Source organism: Aegilops tauschii, chromosome 6, assembly GCF_002575655.3.
Source record: "Aegilops tauschii subsp. strangulata cultivar AL8/78 chromosome 6, Aet v6.0, whole genome shotgun sequence".
NCBI classification, from domain to species: Eukaryota; Viridiplantae; Streptophyta; class Magnoliopsida; order Poales; family Poaceae; genus Aegilops; species Aegilops tauschii.
In genome coordinates, this window is record NC_053040.3 from 208633578 (window position 1) to 208654087 (window position 20510).

The 20510-nt window shown below is 49.2% G+C and overlaps 1 long non-coding RNA gene across 1 annotated transcript; it reads left to right on the top strand.

The window, feature by feature from the left end:
* Positions 1–1786: 1786 nt before the first annotated feature.
* LOC141025355 (uncharacterized) lies at positions 1787–2546 on the top strand. Its single transcript, XR_012186833.1, has 2 exons — positions 1787–1919; positions 2408–2546. It is a non-coding gene; the product is annotated as an uncharacterized lncRNA (long non-coding RNA).
* The last annotated feature ends 17964 nt before the right edge of the window (positions 2547–20510 follow it).

Below are 20510 nucleotides of genomic sequence, written 5' to 3' on the forward strand. Positions count from 1 at the left end.
GTTCCCAACAAATCACGCCGCCCAAACTGGAGAGAGGAGGTACATTGACTTTGTTCCATTCCCAGCCCATCTCGCCGGCGGTGCGGCTAGTTCTATGCTGTCATGCCGCGAGCAGCAGGCCGGAGTCTGAAGCGTGATGCTACTGTTGGATTGCTGGACAACGGGTGCTGCCGCCATGCGCGCAAGGTGTTCGGTTGATTGCCTAGAACTGCCAATAGGGTGTCAGCTGTGTCGTGAAGTCAAGCATTTTTCTGCTATTTTGTTAGGAACCATGAATCTTTAGAGTAGGTTTTGGACTGAGCTGCCTCTAGGGTGCCATCTCGCATTGCCTGTCAGTGTTGCATGTAATCTTATAACTTTTATGTTCCTTCATCTCGTATTACTCATAATTTCTCCTTGTCCCCTGTTGTCTTGATCCACAGCTTAGGGCAAATTGCATGACAAGAGTTAAAAATGAGAGAGTTCACTTGCTCAGGAAGATGAGGAACCAAGGGCAGCCGCCTACTAATGACATGGTATCTAAATATGGTGCATTTTCCTTCATAACATCTTGTGCAGATCCATGCAGCTTATGTTCTTCTTATAAATAAAGGCTATGAACTAGGCTCCTTTACATGTCATCTACTCCATCAGTCCCATAATATAAGAGCGTTTTTCAAGCTATGTTAGTTTGGAAAACGCTCTTATATTGTGGGATGGAGGGAGTATTTGCCACTTACTAGCACAAGATATTGGTATAAGCTACTGTTTTGAAAAGGAATGCCGAACTCAAGGTTGATTAGTGTTCAGTATGATACCATTTCCAAACACTTGCAGTGTGTTTCAACCGGCACCCTGCAGTTTAACCATAGATTTTGATAGTTGGTGATATTAAACTTTCTGAAGTGATTCTGTTGCTAGAAATTTCCATAGCTCTTGTTTTTTCCCAGTCTTGTTCATATTTGCAATACTGAACTGTTGTAGTTGAAATATGATGCAGTAACTTCACTGTAAGGGCATAGAATAAATGTAAAGTACTCCAGGATCATGCTGTTAAGTATTGTTCCTGATTGCCCACTACATCTCTAATTATTGATAACCTATTCAGTTCCATTCGTTATCATTATTTCCACAGTTTTTTTGTTCAAACATATACACATATTGAAAGTTGGCCACCATAATAAAACTGAGTACACCATGACTACCCCAATTGATTAATATTTCTTGATTTTCCTTCTTTTATATGCATGTCTAATCTCTGATTTATCCATATATATGTTGGCCGACAGAAAACTATCGAATCTTAGTGCTGCTGCCCCATGAACACATTTTTTTAATTTGACTGTACATTCAAATGAAGCCTTTGTTAAGTATACACTCCAAAATTCAGTTAACAGTAGCCTAACTGAATTTTCTGTTTCTGAATTTATAAACTCACTTTATATTCAGTTTATAAATTAACAGTAGCTTCAAAATTAAGTATCATTCGCATGGATCAACTGTTATTTTATTTTGTGGAGGATAAAGTTCAGATCATGAATAATGGCATTACAAGTGAACTTGGCACAATTACACATGTCCTGAACCTCATAGAATCTGACACTAGCAAGTCTTCATTGGCATGCAAGTACTACTTTTACATTGTCATGACAGGAACAATTAATTTGACAGGTATCATTGGTACTGCTAAAACATTTCGTTCATGTTTCAGCTAATTTGGTGAATACCACTTCATATGTATTTTGCATATATGAATTATCTCCTGTTGGTTTCTAAGATGTTAGTTCTTTCAGTTCTAGCCCTCCTATCTTTAATTCCTGGCTGCTGGACTACTTGCAGGACAACGAGTTCATCTGCTGGAGCTATCGTTGTGAGCAGTCCGTCCGCGACGCGCTCCGCAGCGTCTTCGCCGGGCACAACGAGATCCTCAACGTCTGGAAGTAAGTCGCCGGCTATCTGTTTCCTGATGAATTTTCTTTCTAGCTCAATGTGATCGGATCTAACTAGTACGTTTAGATTTGCTCTTGTTTTCTTTTCAAATAGTACTAGTAGTCTATATTCCAGCTGTGCAACTACCTGTAGCCACTTGAACCGATGAGAATTCTTCAAGCCTACCTATAGCCACTTGAACATATGTCTATATCAGATCTGCTCATCTAAAAAATCCAAGTGGAGTAGTATACTGGTAGTATAGTATAATAATATTATCAAAAGGTAAATGCCCTGATTATTTATCTCTATCAGATAAATACTCGTCGAAAGTGGGCTCCTATCAAAATTCATTTCCATTATAATCTTACTCATACAATATTCACACCATGTAATTCTAGAAATATATGCTCATATCTAGTTCTGCATAAAAAATGACAGTATTGACATGTTATAAATAGTTTGTGTGTCTTTCTGTTTATTTTGTTACATTTTGCAGGGATAAAGTGAAGAAAAAGAAGAAAAGATTACTAGAAGATTAGTTTTAGGATTTTCTTTTTTTTCCTTGCAATTTTCCTTTTATTGGAAACTTGTAAAGACATTGTAATATTCTTACTATAATAAAAATTATGATTCTATTTCATTTTTTGTTTTTAAATTATTTTTCCTTATAGGTTGCTTTCTGTAAATTTGGATTTTTTTTGTTTGCCAAATACATTACTAGTGGCGCATTTAAGTCCTTATTAGTGGCGCACCTTCCTTTATTACTAGGGGCGCACCTATAAGGCTATTAGTGGCGCACCTGGTGGGAATACCAGTGGAGCACCTAAGGGTTAGTAGTGGCGCACCACCACTAGTATTTGGATTACCAATGGCGCATCAAAGGTGCGCCATTACTAACAATTACTAATGGCGTGTTAATAGTGGCGCACCTATAGTTCGCCATTAATGGCAAAAATAGGTGCGCCACTAACAGGCCTTTTTCTAGTAGTGTATATGTCACCCACGTCCCCAAGAGGGAGCACAAGCGCACATTAAGGGACGTCTCTGCCGTAGAGCCTGTCACCCCAAAATTAAACACATGGTTGGCTTGTCCGATCACCTTTGATTGCAGGGACCACCCAACCAGTATCCATCACGGAGGTTCGGCGGCCCTGGTACTTGATCCTATCATCAATAGATACCATCTCACTAGAGTCCTTATGGACGGCGGCAGCAGCCTCAACTCGATCTATGAAGATACTCTCCGTAAGATGGTATCGACCCGTCAAGAATCAAGCCCAGTAACAGTACCTTTAAAGGAGTGATACCCGGCGTGGAGGCTTGCTCCACGGGCTCGTTAACACTGAAAGTAGTATTTGGCTCTCTAGACAACTTCCGAAGCGAAGAATTGATCTTCGACATCGTCCCTTTCCGCAGTGGTTTCATGCACTGCTTGGACAAACTACTTTCGCCCGCTTTAATGCAGTCTTACACTACGCTTATTTGAAGCTCAAAATGCCCAGACCGCGTGGCGTCATCACAGTAAATGGAAATATGGAGCGCTCCCTCCGCACTGAGGAGCACACCACGGCCCTAGCAGCCGAGGTATAGGGTGGCCTCATTAAGCCGAAAACTCATATGTCATTAAGACCCATGACACCGCTCAGCGAGTCTGATCCGCATTACAGTGCGATAGCTCGGCGAATCTGGAGCTTGAATAGCAATTTAGCCTCCGCCGATCGCCCCATAAGGTTGCGGTATATGTACCGCGCATACATAGTTACACACTTAAAATACCTTGGGTAGCGCCAGAGGCACACTACGGAACAGGCCTATAGTACGGCTTGACCCTATTTGGACCTTAAATATTTTTCGCACTGCAGGTTTGTTAAAAGCATGCCTACTCTACGGTTGTACAGGGGCTCTTTTCTAGGTCCTTCTTTCTTGTAGACGACCATCGACTCCTCCCGAAGGATTTCTCACCAAGGAGAAACAACACAGACGTGCAGCAGGGCACCATTGGGATCTTCAAACCACTACTTTTAGGCCCTGTGTAAACCTTTCCCTTGTGTAAACTTTTGGCCTCGGTATTTATGGCATTATATATAATAACACATCTCGACATATTAATCAGGGCATAAAGGAAGCAGTTGATCACCACTTTTGTTTGGTACTCATTTATTTTATCACCTGTACTCCCTCCCTACTTCAGACTGCCACACATGCTTTAATTTGGCCTTCACACCGGGGGTTGTATTCGGCCCTACACATTTCAAGTCCGAACACCTATAGGGAACTCTTCGGCGTCCTGAATATTGCATTATATGCATCGGCCCCGAGTCATGTCTTTGGTCTATAGTTGGGTTGCCCGGCTCCTGTGCTTACCACCCTACTTTCCGCTCGTTTGGCTAAGGTAGTAAAGGGAGAACTACTGCGATTGTATGTCTGGTTCGTCCAGTCAAGTACCTCAGTTTAGAAAGCTGAAAACTGACTGTTGTGATAGGCGAGAGTTGGTCGGCGATTCGGTGACTTAGTATTATACTACATATCGTTAGCGATTCACCCCGTGTTATACAAGGGGCTGGTCTTTGTCCAGCCGCGTGGAAAAGGCACCGTAGTCTGGATAGCTGCACACGCACTAGGGGCTAGTACTTAGCTCCACAGTCAAACTCCTATGGCTAAGTGAAATTAATAAAGCCGCATAGTTCGATTGCCTGGTTCACCTCGCGGACACCTTCTTTTGGACCAAGACGTTGGATAAAGCATGGTCACACATTATGCCGAACACCCCTGTAGCATCTGCATGGGGGGCTGAAGCCGATGACTGACAACTTTCAGAAATATAACAATAAACGGCCGCATAGGAGGAAAAATAGCTTGAAACAAAAGGCGCAAGCATAGATATCTCACATGGGTTTATAACATAGTTTGTACAACCTAAACACATTCAATCAAATATCACGTCCTTAGAACATTAGCCTCTACTACTTGGGCTCCTTCTAGGACGATGTCGAAGTACCTCTCCGACTTCCAATGATCTTTGCCTTCGGGCGGACCTGCGTTCGCCACTTTGGTGGCCTTCAACTTCGCCCATTGCATCTTGACACGGGCGAAGGCCATCCGGGCACCCTCTATGCAGGCCTAGCGCTTCACATCATCAATTTGCGGCCGCGCATCGACCAACCATTTCACCAAACTGAAGTAGCTGCTAGGAATCGGCTCGGCTGGCCAGAGTTGGACTATTACGTCCTTCATGGCCAGGCCTGCCACCCTTTGCAGCTCCGTCAGCTGGTTCAGCTGGTCGTTCAGAAGCACGGGGTGTTCCGGTGCAAGATACTGCGACTAGAACAGCTTCTCGGTCGAGTTCCCCTCCTGAGCTCGGAAGAACTGTGCGGCATCGGCAACACTCTTCGGAAGATCCACAAACGCGCCTGGAGAACTCCACACTCGTGTGACCAAAGCGTACCTCTAACCTCCAAAGATATTTTGCAAAAGAAAGACCTTACCAGCCGCTATCTGCCTCGCCTGGTGGATCTCTTCACGAGCGCTTCGGGACTCGCTCCGTGGCTCTTTGGCATCACAGAGAGCCTTGGAAAGCTCGGAGGACTGGGCCGAAGTCTTCTGCTCCAGCGTCTCGCATTTGTTGATGGCATCCTTCAGCTCCTGCTCAACTTCGGCCACCCGAGCTTTGTGTTTGCAGCGGGCGATTTGTTCGGCCTCTAGTTCAGCAGCCGCTTTATCAGCGGCTGCCTTATTCGCCTCTGACTCTTTCTTGGCATAGGCGAGGACGCCTTTGAGGATGCCGACCTCGGCTGCGCCAGCTGTGATCATGATTAAAGCATTCCATGAGTTAACATCTAAATATACATATTTCTGTCATAAAATTAAACTCCTTTTTAAACATTATACGCATACCTTGCGTTTCGTCGAACCGCTTATTAATGCGGCCGATTTGCTCATCGGCCACCTGAAGCTTCCGATTGAGCTCAGAAACTTCTACGGCCTGGGCGGTTGCCGCCAACAGGGAAGCCTGTTACAATAACAACACAGCACAACATGTTACTCTCCCGAATACTATGTGGATCCTCTGACCGGTTTCTTTTAAACCGGACAGAGCCTCAGGCGCTACTGTCTGTACACAGGTATATTCCTCTATATGAAAAGTTTTTAGAACATTATGTCGCATACCTCAAAGCCTGTCAGTAGGCTGTTGAAGGCTTCGTTCAGTCCGCTCTTAGCAGATTGAACCTTCTCCACCACCACAGCCATCAGTGTGTGGTGCTCCGCCACAATGGAAGCACACTGCAGTGCTTCCTCCAGAGCGTTTGGCGCCTCCGAATTAGTGGAGGTCGCTGATGGAGCTGATGCTCCTCCCCCCTCTTGCGAAGGGGGCTGCGCTTATCCGATCCCGGAGCCGCATTGGTCTCCGAAATAGTGTTTGGCTGGGGCCCGGATTGTTGGGGCTCCCCGCCATCGGTTGTCATAGGGGTCGCCTCCCCTTGCTCTTCGGTGACCGAGGTATTAACCTCGGGTGCCTTCTCGATGGCCTCGCTCGCCCCCCTTGGCTAGGAGAGTTCCTTCGGGACGACACTTCGGTGTCCTCCATGGTGATAGGCGAGGGGGCTCGCAGCGGCATCTCGCTCTCTGCCATTTCGGGTGGCAGAGAGTTCCCCTCCGATAAAGGAGTCTACGGGAGCTAGCGGGGAGTGCTGAATGGGAAATAACAAAATAACTTATATAATGAAAGCAGGTAGACTGAAGATAAACTAGTAGGTTTCTGAATACTTACGATTCAGCCAGGGGCTCCACCCTGGGAGGTCTCTTGGGGACTAGCTCGGACTCTGAGTCCGAACTGTCCGGCAGGGTCACCTTCCCTCTTTTGGGCGCCTCCCCCTTCGGGTCCTCAGAGGCCGACCTCTTCTTCTCCTTCCCCTTATAGGGGGAGTTTCTTTCCATTCCTCCTCCCCTTCTTCCTCGTCTCCCTCGTGGGAAGAGAGGGCTCCGGTCTCTACGGACACTGCGTCCGAAGGACCTTTGTGGCGGAGGCCGCTCTTGGCCTCCTTGCCTTTCTTCTTCTTGGCCTTCTTCTCCGGTGCCTGATACAGCACCGGAACCAGCATCTCCGTTAGCTGGGATGTGGCTGGGTCCTCAGGCAGCAGCGCCAGACAGTTGATCCGCTCCGCCTTTGCCGTCCAACCCTGTACGGAAGGCAGACGATATAGTCTTTATTAAATTGGAAGTATTGACCGGATAGGTCTTTAGAAGGATTATGCTTACCGTCGAGGCCGGGTTCTCGATGTCGAGTCCGATGTCCTCGGTCTTCATCGGCCAACTTTTCCGAGCCTTGAAGAGCTGCTTCCAGTTATCTTTGTGCGGGGTGCCGAAGAAGCGCTTCAAGGTCCGTGGTTCCTCCGGATTGAACTCCCACATGGGGGAGGCCCGGAGTTGGCAGGGAAGGATATGGCGGAAGAGCATCTCCCGAATCACGTTTGTGAGACGAGTGTTCGTACCCAACAGGTTGGAGATGCGCTTTTGTAGCATCTTCACCTCCGGTTGGGACCCCTAATCAAGGCCCTTGGCGGTCCGTGAGGTGAGTCTCGTGGGGGGTGCGGATCAGAAGTTGGGTGTGGCCGCCCATTTGGCGTTGCGGGGTTCGGTGATGTAGAACCACTCCTGTTGCCACACCTTGACAGTCTCAATGAATGCCCCTTTGGGCCAGATGGCGTTGGGGAGCTTGCTTACCATGGCCCCGCCACAGTCCGAATGCTGTCTGTCGACCACCGTCGGCTTCAGATTGAAATCCTTGAGCCATAGGCTGAAGTGTGTCGGGATGAGGAGAAGAGCCTCACACACGACGATGAACGTCGATATGTGAAGCAAGGAATTTGGGGCTAGATCGTGGAAATCTAACCCGTAGTAGAACATTAGACCTCGGACGAAGGGGTGATTGGGAAACCCTAGTGATGGGAATATGCCCTAGAGGCAATAATAAAGTTGTTATTTATATTTCTTATATCATGATAAATGTTTATTATTCATGCTAGAATTGTATTAACCGGAAACTTAGTACATGTGTGAATACATAGACAAACAGAGTGTCACTAGTATGCCTCTACTTGACTAGCTCGTTAATCAAAGATGGTTAAGTTTCCTAGCCATAGACATGAGTTGTCATTTGATGAACGGGATCACATCATTAGAGAATGATGTGATTGACATGACCCATCCGTTAGCTTAGCACTATGATCGTTTAGTTTATTGCCATTGCTTTCTTCATGATTTATACATGTTCCTATGACTATGAGATTATGCAACTCCCGAATACCGTAGGCACACTTAGTGTGCTATCAAACGTCACAACGTAACTGGGTGATTATAAAGATGCTCTACAGGTGTCTCCGATGGTGTTTGTTGAGTTGGCATAGATCGAGATTAGGATTTGTCACTCCGATTGTCGGAGAGGTATCTCTGGGCCCTCTCGGTAATGCACATCACTATAAGCCTTGCAAGCAATGTGACTAATGAGTTAGTTGCGGAATGATGCATTACGGAACGAGTAAAGAGACTTCCCGGTAAAGAGATTGAACTAGGTATGATGGTACCGACGATCGAATCTCGGGCAAGTAACATACAAATGACAAAGGGAACAACGTATGTTGTTATGCGGTTTGACCGATAAAGATCTTCGTAGAATATGTAGGAGCCAATATGAGCATCCAGGTTCCGCTATTGGTTATTGACCGAAGATGAGTCTCGGTCATGTCTACATAGTTGTCGAACCCATAGGGTCCGCACGCTTAACGTTCGATGACGATTGGTATTATGAGTTTATGTGATTTGATGTACCGAAGGTTGTTCAGAGTCCCGGATGAGATCACGGACATGACGAGGAGTCTTGAAATGGTCGAGACATAAAGATTGATATATTGGACCATGTTGTTCAGACACCGGAAGTGTTCCGGAGAGTTTCGGATAAAACCGGAGTGCCGGATGGTTACCGGATCCCCCCCCCCCCCGCCGGGAAGTTAATGGGCCACCATGGACCTTAGAGGAGAGAGGGCCGGCCAGGAGGTGGCGCGCGCCCACCCAGTCCGAATTGGACAAGGGGTGGGGGCGGCTCTCCCCTCCTTCATTCTCTCCCCTTCCTCCTTCCTTCCCCTCCTTGTTGGACTAGGAAAGGGGGGAACCTACTCTTAGTAGGAGTAGGATCCCCCCCTTGGGCGCAACCCTTGAGGCCAGCCAGCCCCCTCCTCCCCTCCTTTATATATGGGGGAGGGGGCACCCCTTAGACACACAAGTTGATTTTTAGCCGTGTGCGGTGCCCCCCTCCATAGTTTTCCACCTCGGTCATATTGTCGTAGTGCTTAGGCGAAGCCCTGCGTCGGTAACTTCATCATCACCGTCACCACGCCGTCGTGCTGACGAAACTCTCCCTCGGCCTCAGCTGGATCTAGAGTTCGAGGGACGTCACCGAGCTGAACGTGTGTAGATTGCGGAGGTGTCGTGCATTCGGTACTTGATCGGTTGGATCGCAAAGACGTTCGACTACATCAACCGCGTTACTAAACGCTTCCACTTTTGGTCTACGAGGGTACGTGGACACACTCTCCCCGCTCATTGCTATGCTTCTCCTAGATAGATCTTGTGTGATTGTAGGATTTTTTTTGAAATACTACGTTCCCCAACAGTGGTATCAGAGCTAGGTCTATGCGTAGATGTTATATGCACGAGTAGAACACGAAGAGTTGTGGACGATAATAGTCATACTGCTTACCAGCATGTCATACTTTGATTTGGCGGTATTGTTGGATGAAGCTGCCCGGACCGACATTACATGACCGTGTTCATGAGACTGGTTCTACCGCCGTGCTTCGCACACAGGTGGCTAGTGGGTGTCTGTTTCTCCAGCTGTACTTGAATCGAGTGTGACTACGACCGGTCCTTGTTGAAGGTTAAAACAACATACTTGACGAAAAATCGTTGTGGTTTTGATGCGTAGGTAAGAACAGTTCTTGCTAAGCCCGTAGCAGCCACGTAAAACTTGCAACAACAAAATAGAGGACGTCTAACTTCTTTTTGCAGGGCTTGCTGTGATGTGATATGGTCAAGACGTGATGATATATAAATTGTTGTATGAGATGATCATGTTTTGTAACAGTTATCGGCAACTGGCAGGAGCCATATGGTTGTTGCTTTATTGTATGAAATGCAATCGCCATGTAATTGCTTTGCTTTATCACTAAGCGGTAGCGATAGTCGTAGAAGCAATAGTTGGCGATACGACAACGATGCTTCGATGGAGATCAAGGTGTCAAGCCGGTGACGTTGGTGATCATGACGGTGCTTTGGAGATGGAGATCAAAGGCACAAGATGATGATGTCCATATCATATCACTTATTTGATTGCATGTGATGTTATCTTTTTATGCATCTTATTTTGCTTAGTACAGCGGTAGCATTATAAGATGATCTCCCACTAAATTTCAAGGTACATGTGTTCTCCCTGAGTATGCACCGTTGTGACAGTTCATCGTGCAGAGACACCACGTGATGATCGGGTGTGATAAGCTCTACGTTCACATACAATGGGGGCAAGCCATTTTTGCACATGCAGAATACTCGGGTTAAACTTGACGAGCCTAGCATATGCAGATATGGCCTCGGAACACTGAGACCGAAAGGTCGAGCGTTATTCATATAGTAGATATGATCAACATAGTGATCTTCACCATTGAAAACTACTCAATCTCACGCGATGATCGGACATGGTTTAGTTGATATGGATCACGTGATCACTTAGATGATTAGAGGGATGTCTATCTAAGTGGGAGTTCTTAAGTAATATTGTCGGATTTCGGGTTCCGGCAAAACCCTTGAGGTCCGAACACTGGGGTGCGCACGAAGATCTCTCCTCCCTCTAGCTCTCATCCTCACCGCAATCTCAAGGCTCAGCGCGTCGACCCATAGAACAAGAGACACAGAGTTTATACTGGTTCGGGCCACCGATGTGGTGTAATACCCTACTCTAGTGTGGTGTGGTGGATTGCCTCTTGGGCTGATGATGAACAGTTACGGGGGAAGAACAGCCTCCAGAGGAGAGGTGCTCTTGTGTTTGGTGAGCTTGTGTGGATGGGGATGATCTGAATGGTCTGTCCTTTGCTACAATGGTGGCTAGTCCTATTTATAGAGGCCCTGGTCCTCTTTCCAAATATTGAGCGGGAAGGGATGCCACAACGGGCAAATTCGAAGGGAGACAACTAGTACAAGTTATCCTGACTAAAGGTGGTCTTCGCCTGCCAAAGGCTCTGGTGGTGACGCCGTCTTGGGCTCCATGGTGACCTCCGTCCTGCCGTCCTGCTGGTCTTGGTCTCATTGCACCGATATGGCAACCTTTGCCTGATGCCTCGGGACACCTTGCCTGCGCTTGCCTCTTTAGCACCAAAGAGGAAACAAGGACACTGCGCGCGCTGGCGCCCGCCTGGCCCCGGTCGTCATGGCTTACGTCACAGGAACCTCGCGAGGTGCCCCTGGCCTTGATCTCTCCGCCCCTCGCGAGCAGCCTGGTGAGGCTACCCCCGAGGAGGTCTTGTGTCATCCGCCTCGCGAGGCTTGGCCCCTCGCGAGGGTCTTGATTGTTTGCTGGTGAAGATGGGTCGTACGGGGCCGCTGGTGGAGCCACGCCGTAGGCCGCAGGCAGGCAAGTCTGGGGACCCCCGTTCCCAGGACGCGACAGTTGCCCCCGGGCCCAAGGCGCGCTCGGACTTGGCTTCGAGGCAAAGCCAAAGGGCAAGTGCGGAGCGCCGCGGGCCCCAACAGCCTACGGCCTCGGTCGACGCCTGGTGATTGATTGGACATGGGCGGCCCCGCTTCCCCACGTAGCCTTGATATCCGCCTGGCTAAGCGGCCACAGCGTCCTACACAGTTATTTCCCCATTGTTGGTGACGCACTCCCCTTGTTGGGAATTGTAGCATAATTTTATAATTTTCCTACGCTCACCAAGATGCATGTATGGAGTATACTAGCAACGAGCGGAAAGGAGTGCATCTACATACCCTTGTAGATCGCGAGCGGAATCGTTCCAATGAATGTGGATGACGGAGTCGTACTCGCCGTGATCCAAATCACCGATGACCGAGTGCCGAACGGACGGCACCTCCGCGTTCAACACACGTATGGTGCAGAGACGTCTCCTCCTTCTTGATCCAGCAAGGGTGAAGGAGAGGTTGATGGAGATCCAGCAGCACGACGGCGTGGTGGTGGATGTAGCGGGTCTCGGCAGGGCTTCGCCGAGCTTCTGCGAGAGGGAGAGGTGTAGCAGGGGAGGAGGGAGGTGCCCAAGGCTGTTGTGCTACTGCCCTCCCTCCCCCCCCCCTTTATGTAGGCCCCCTGGGAGGGGGGCGCCGGCCAAGATCCCATCAAGGGAGGGGGCGGTGGCCAAGGGGGGAGACTTGCCCCCTAAGGCAAGTGGGGCGCCCCCCCACCCTAGGGTTTCCAACCCTAGGCGCAGGGGGGAGGCCCATGGGGGGCGCCCCAGCCCACTAGGGGCTGGTTCCCTTCCCACTTCAGCCCATGTGGCCCTCCGGGATAGGTGGCCCCACCCGGTGGACCCCCGGGACCCTTCCGGTGGTCCCGGTACAATACCGGTGACCCCCGAAACTTTCCCGGTGGCCAAAACTTGACTTCCTATATATAATTCTTCACCTCCGGACCATTCCGGAACTCCTCGTGACGTCCGGGATCTCATCCGGGACTCCGAACAACTTTCGGGTTTCCGCATACTCATATCTCTACAACCCTAGCGTCACCGAACCTTAAGTGTGTAGACCCTACGGGTTCGGGAGACATGCAGACATGACCGAGACGCCTCTCCGGTCAATAACCAACAATGGGATCTGGATACCCATGTTGGCTCCCACATGTTCCACGATGATCTCATCGGATGAACCACGATGTCGATGATTCAATCAATCCCGTATACAATTCCCTTTGTCAATCGGTATGTTACTTGCCCGAGATTCGATCGTCGGTATCCCAATACCTTGTTCAATCTCGTTACCGGCAAGTCTCTTTACTCGTACCACAATGCATGATCCCGTGATGAACGCCTTAGTCACATTGAGCTCATTATGATGATTCATTACCGAGTGGGCCCAGAGATACCTCTTCGTCATACGGAGTGACAAATCCCAGTCTCGATCCGTGCCAACCCAACAGACACTTTCGGAGATACCCGTAGTGCACCTTTATAGTCACCCAGTTACGTTGTGACGTTTGGCACACCCAAAGCACTCTTACGGTATCCGGGAGTTGCACGATCTCATGGTCTAAGGAAAAGATGCTTGACATTGGAAAAGCTCTAGCAAACGAAACTACACGACCTTTTATGCTATGCTTAGGATTGGGTCTTGTCCATCACATCATTCTCCTAATGATGTGATCCCGTTATCAACGACATCCAATGTCCATAGTCAGGAAACCATGACTATCAGTTGATCAACGAGCTAGTCAACTAGGGGCTTACTAGGGACACGTTGTGGTCTATGTATTCACACATGTATTATGATTTCCGGATAACACAATTATAGCATGAACAATAGACAATTACCATGAACAAAGAAATATAATAATAACCATTTATTATTGCCTCTAGGGCATATTTCCAACACCCCAACTCCTCTGCTTCCTCGAAATTCAGCTTCTTCTCCCAATCCGACCCGAGCTCAGCCCTCTCCATTGCCATGGCGCGGAACCGAACCGACAAGGGGAAGAAGCCCCTGTCCTCAGCCAGACCACCTCTGGCCATTGAGCCCACCGTTTGTCGACCAGGAGGCCATGGACAAGGTCCGCCCGGCGCTCGCCACTGGCTTCAATGAATGGGGACGGACGGTGTCCTGGCCTGCAGCCCGAGCTTCTATCGATAGGACAGCCACCGAGGTCCAATTCTTCATTGACGCCCTGTGGGCCGGCCAGGTTCCTCCCTTCTCCGCCTTCTTCAACGCCGTGCTTTCCCACTAGCAGATCCATATGCTGCACCTAGATCTCCAATCCGTCGCCCTTCTTGCCGTCTTTGCCTTTGTCTGCGAGGCCATGGTGGGCATTGCCCCCTCCGTGGCCCTCCTGCACCATTTCTTCTCGCTGCACCTGACCGACCCCCGACAGTGCTCGGGGTGCCTGAGTTTCCAGGCTGTGGCGGCGACGGCCGGCTCGGGGATTTACTTTGAACTCCCACCGTCTGTGAGCGGGTTTCGAACACGATGGTTGTATGTGGATGTCGGAGTGCTCGGCCCCCTGCTCTCGCCTGCGTCGGCGCCCGTCGTCCCCAGCTTCAGCTGGGGCCACGAGAAGCTCGCGGGCCCCCGCCGTCCCTAGCTCCGGCCGGGGCCACGAGAAGCTCGCGGGCCCCCGCCTTGCGTTCGTCTGGCTCCGGTTGAAGAGGCTGAAGGATCTTGGCGTGACTGTGCCCATGGTGATGAAGGAGTTCCTCCGACGCCGCGTCGCCCCACTGCAGCGCCATTCCCGGCCGACGTGGGCCTTGTCCGGCGGCCAGGATCGCATGAGGCTTCAGGAGTCGGGGCTTCCACCCGAGGCATGAAGAATGGTGCTCGAGGTCCTGACGGGCGACCCCTCGCCAGCTGATATGCCACAGGGGGGCTGTCTTTTGTACTGCTACTCAAACTGGGTGGAGTTCACGGGGCAGATGCCCCCCTTCGATGAATGGGGGTTGCATCCAATCGGCCTTGAAGGGCCCCGCGAGAACCATGTCTCCATGTTCCCCCTCCTGGCCGCCAGCGCCGAACCTACCCCAAGAGTGGATGCAGGGGGGCGAGCACCGCTGGAGGCCGTAGGCGCGGGTGCTGTGGCATCGACACCGCTCAAGGCTCCCGAGCTGGCATCCCCGGGAGCCCGTGATTCTTGCCCTGAGGTGACAGCTGAGGCGGCGACGCAATCCGCTGCTCCTGAGGCCGAAGCCCCCGAGGTCTCAGCCCAGTACTCCCAAGGTCGCCTCCTCGGGCGCCTCACCAGCCACGCCCTGTGCTGGTTGCCGCATCCAACGCTTCGGCCGGCTCCGTCTGGACTTCGATGCACTCCGCAAGAGGAAAGGGTCTCCAAGCTGCAGCAGTGATGCCTTCCGGCCGTTGAAGCAGAGGAAGTATATCGCCATAGATGAGTGAGTATCTTACCTTTGTAATTTCTCGAGTGCCGCCTTCCCTCCTGAAAGTGTCTCCTCAGGGTCCCTTCTGCTGAGGTCGCAAAGTCTCCCGGGAAGCAACCTCCTCCTGCTTCGAATCCCCTGCTGGCCTTGAGAGCCCCAAGCCAACGTGCCGCCCCCGGCGCAAGGTTAGACGGAGAGGCGGACACGCTAGCCTGGCGCCTTGCGTCCACGCCCTTGCCGTCTCTCCTTCGTGGCCTCGCCTGGGGTGCGGCAAGCGTGCCAAGGGCTCCTTCTCTGGTTGTGGACGGCAGCTGGATGGCTTCGATCCTGGCTTCTTCTTCGATCAACATGCCTCAACCCATCCGGGCCCCTGTCGAAGTCCGGTCGGCGACCCAGGAGGCCCCAACCCCCAGCCCCCTGCTGAAAGGGGGGAGCCGCTTCGGATCCCGTCGGCAACCCCCACTGTGGAGGACGGACCCTGTCGCGTGCTTAAGTTTGCGCACGAGCGGAGTGTCGTCCGCCACGAGCTCTTTCATGAGGCAATGGGTGCAATGAGCCGGCTCGGCAGAGAGCTCGCGGATGTTGACGCGCGCCTTGAAGCCAAGGGCCTTCCGCTGGTGGAGGAGTGGCTATCAACCTTGGGCGCCTTCAGCGTGAGCACGCCAATGCGAAGGCCGAGGCATCCCTGGCAACCTCGCGCGAGGCTAGTGCCCGAGCCTTGGAGGAGGCCAGGGAGCAGACTGTCGCCGCGTGATTGCCGAGGAGCGCAGGCAGGAGCTCTTGGTCCTGAACGCCTCCTTGGAGCAGCAGGTGGATGTCAGGACCCCGATTCCAAGTCACATCGATCTAGATGATAACACCTCATATCACTTTGCGGCCTCACGCACGGTATTCCCACGGGTGTCGCCTTACCATGGCTCGGGACAGTTTGCGCCTTTTGGCTCACGTATATGATAGTGTCGCTAGGATCCATATGACAGAGAACCCAGGCCGACATGACTAGTCGTGAACCCAAAGTGGCACTAACTTACGGGGACAGGCATACATGAATCAACATCGAGCATGTCGGTCAGCAGCATGCGAATCCGGGCTGTAGCACTGGGCTAATAGGACTCCGGTGAACCGGGCTGTAGCAGGCTAGGCAGGACTCCGGATGTCATCGCGTGACATTTCCCCGAAGGGACAGACACAGGAACAAAGTTAATCACATGCCGGCCAGACAAGTGTTCCGGAGCAGTAGTGCTGGGCTAGCAGGACTCCGGTGAACCGGGCTGTAGCGGACTACTATGGCTCATGGAAGCACAAGACTACATTTCCCCATAAGATAGGGTACCAAGGATAAACAACTAGGTTGTCGGATCCCACACATACCAAGCATTTCAATCATACACACAATATGCTCGATATGTGTAAATACAACATGGCATCACAACAAAACTCTACGACTCAAAGTATTTATTCAATAGGCTCCGAGGAGCGAGATATTACGAACATGGGTCTCATGACCCAACATTTAGAGCATACAAGTCAAAGCACATGCGAAAGCTTAACATGTCTGAGTACAGACATCTACAAATGAAAAAGGCTGAGAAGCCCAACTATCTACCAAATCCTACCGAGGGCACAAGTTCGTAGCTGAGGTATCAAGCTAAACGTCGAAGTCCACACGGAACTACTAGCGAGACTGACGTCTCCCTGCAAAACATAAAATTGGCAAACGTGAATACAAATGTACCCAACAAGACTTCCATTAGAACTAGCTACATATGCATCGGTATCAACAAAGGGGGTGGTGGAGTTTGACTGCAGCAAGCCAGCTTTGACTCAGTGGCTATCCTAAACTATGACTGCAAGTAACTCTTTTGAGGTGGCGCACACGAGTCCACATATTCACCATATCAATACACCACTATGGATCCGCTCCCGTCCCCCCACGAGAAGGCCATCCATAGCACTCACGCTTATCTTGCGAGTTTTAGAGTATCCACTTTCACTTGTCTATGAACTGTACAGGCAACCCAGAAGTCCTTTACCGCGGACACGAAATCCGACAATGGCGGGTTACAATATTTCACAGGAAGATGAAGAAGGATTTTTTCTAAGTGTTGAAGATTGACATGAACAAGTTCAAATCAACCTGGGGCCTAATGTTGGGGATATGACTATTGGATATGACCCACCCAGGAGGGGCCGGTTTATCCTAATGGCGGTTCATCTAAATAAAGCCCATGAGTATGTTGAAGATGGCGGTTCATGAAGTAGGCTTGTTAAAGGGCCCAAACCCAAAGGCGGCTTAAGGCCCGTAAGTGTAAACCGCCATGTATATGTAACTTGTATTGTAAGGCATGCAAGAGAAGTCATCGGGCCGGACACATTTGTATGAGCCGGTCGGGGCGTCAAACCAAGTATATAAGGGGACGATCCGGTAGTGGCTTAGGGCAAGAAACAACAGATCGAAAGCTTGGCAAAGCGTATTCTCTCCATAGTAATCAAAACCTTAGCAATACCACCTCAAACTGGATTAGGCTTTTACCTTCACCGCAAGGGGCCGAACCAGTATAAACTCCTCGTGTCCTTTGCCCTGTTTTAACCCCTTTAAGCTAACCTCGTCGCCATGGCTCCACAACTAAGTCCTTTCACTGGGACATCTGCCGTGACAATTCCACGACACCTCGGGAAACTTAGCCTTCTCACCTCAGATCCTGCCTTGAGCCTTGATACGAGTATGGCCCCCGACCACCATGGTTTTTGTAGCCACCCGACCTCAGACGGTCAAGTCTCTGTGCTTAAGTGTCATCCCTGGATCGGTATGCTGACACACACAGTACTCGAGGATTTATAACAAAGTTAAATCACATGTATAAAGTAACGTAAATACTATTACCTCAATCCAAATAGCGGAAGTAACAACAAGGTTGTGGATTCCCATCAACACCAATGGCAAAGTTGAGTGTAGAAATCGTAACCCTAACGTATCACTTACTCGTCGTAAGATTCCTGCAACATGAGACGTTGCAGCCACAAAGGGTCAGTACATTGAATGTACTGGCAAATTCACACCATAGGATAATGATGAATAATAGCTATCACTACATGCATATTTGGCTGGTGGGAAGCTCTAAGTTTATTTTTACATAAAGCCAATTTTTCCCTACAACAAAGGAATATATTTTATTTAACTATCAAGTTGGTTGAAAAACATTGAGAAGGTTCCTCCAACTCAATCCCAAAATAATAATCATTAACCCAATCAAATTAATTAAATAAAGTGTTGAGATCAACATGATAATCCAAGAACCAGATACTCAAGATGTCCATAACCGGGGACACGACTAATCATGATTAGTTTGTACACTCTGCAGAGGTTTGCTCACTTTTCCCCACAAGAGTCGATCTCCTCCGTTGGATTTCTCGCACTACTTGGTGTTTGAGAAACGGATGACCGAGACATAGTCTTTCATAAGCATTAACTCTCTACTCTGGATAGACAGTACCACCTACATCCCACTACATCTGCTAGTCTACCTCTTCAAGAGCTTCACGCAACATTCTCAACTATGCCAGAGCCCATAATGGCTTGTGGATGCACACGAAAGTTTCTAGCATGAGTAATCTTATGATCCCTTTGAGCCTGGGTGGCGGGCCGTAGGATGATCACACGGGTCCTCCGGGATATCCTAGGACAACACTGGATTCTCCAGGTGCCCACAAGGAATCCACCCAGATGTGTATTAAAGTAGTCACCTTAAGTTAACCATTAAATAATAATCTCATATCTGTCATGGATACACTCAAACCCAATCCACGTCTACGAGCATAGCATAGCAGTATAGGCATAACGAGTAACTCCCAAGGTTTGAATGTAGGAAAATAGGATCCTACCTCATCAACTACTTCTCGATACCCACATATTAATGAGATGCTACTCATGCAATGTTTGAGGGTGAAACTAATGCATAAAAACTAGGTATGAAAGGGATATGATCAAAGTGTGAACTTGCCTTGTACTGTTGATGAAGATGATTCACACTCATAACTCCTGATAGTTCTATCGTCACACTCCGGTCAATCTAGCGTAAGCAATCAATAGTAACCACACATAAGCAATCACTCAAAAAAATCGAAGAAAAGATCTCGGAAAACTTAAAAAACAAGCAATTAACTCTTGCAGCAGAAAACAATTCTAACAGTACCAAAATTGAGTGTATTTGGCCTTATCATAAAGTTTAGATCAGGAGCTTCAATTAGCAAAAAGAATCAACTCAAACGGAGTTATAAAACTCGAGTTACGATCAAACGAAGTTTAAATACAAATCTGTTTGAATTCAAATTTTAAAACTTTCAAAAATATGTTTAAGTTGTTTTACTGGATAGAGGGGATCATAACGAAGAAGTGGGCGTTGGTTTCATCTAATTCCGACTAACGAGCAAAAAGTAGTGACTGTTTGAAGAACAAGGATTAATCTGCAAATAAATTATTCACAAACGGGTCCTTGGCAGAAAATAAAAAGAAAAATCCTATCGAGCGAACGTTCGCTACGGGAGACTAATGAACGGAATCGTTCACTGCCTAAGCTAACAGATGAACTGTTCGCTAAATAAAAAAACGGTTCAGAGAAAAAATCGCGATCTAACCCGTCGGATCGAGATCCGACGATCGAGAGGGGACGGGGGCTACCGGTGATAGTGAACTTCGACGGCGGCGAGGCGGACGGCGGTGGCGACTCCGGCGGCAGCAGCGGCTTGCGTGGCGACGGCATTGGCAAGTGGCGGCGGGGCGTCGGCGGCTACGGCTGCGGCGCGGGGTAGCGGCTTGCAGCGGCGGCAGCGACGGCGCTGGCGGCGAGACGCGGCGGGCGGCGAGATGCGGACGGCGCGGGCGAGCAGAGAGAGAGGCGGGGCCTGGGGCCGGTTTTTAAGGAGGGGGAGGAGGGGCAAGGGCGGCGAGGAGTTGGAGGCGGTCACGGCAGCGGCATCGTGCTGTCTCGGGAAACCGTCCCGAGCTCGGGGACGAGGGTGCTGGGCTGGCGGGCCGCGGCCTGGCAAACTGGGCCGGCCCAGTCCGGCGGATGGAAAATTAAAAAAAAAACACAGACAAACGAAAAATAATACAAGCAAACTAAATAAAAATATTATATAGGCATATAATATATCAAAATTTTCAAAAAAAGATTTCCTACAACATGAACTATTTTCCAAGTTTAAATAAAATCCACAAAAATTCACAAAAGTCAAACAGTTCTACAGCTCTTACAAAACCCAATAAAAATCATTTTAAAATACCAAAATAAGTTCAAATTTATTTCTCTCCAATTTTCTGATGTAGGGCATCATTTTACCCTAATTTCCATATATTTTATTTTTGGAGAAAAATAATTTGAATAAAACCCAAATAACCCCAAATTCAAAATAATTTTCAAAAGGGATTTTCAATTTGAAACTCCCAACTCATATTTCATATGATTT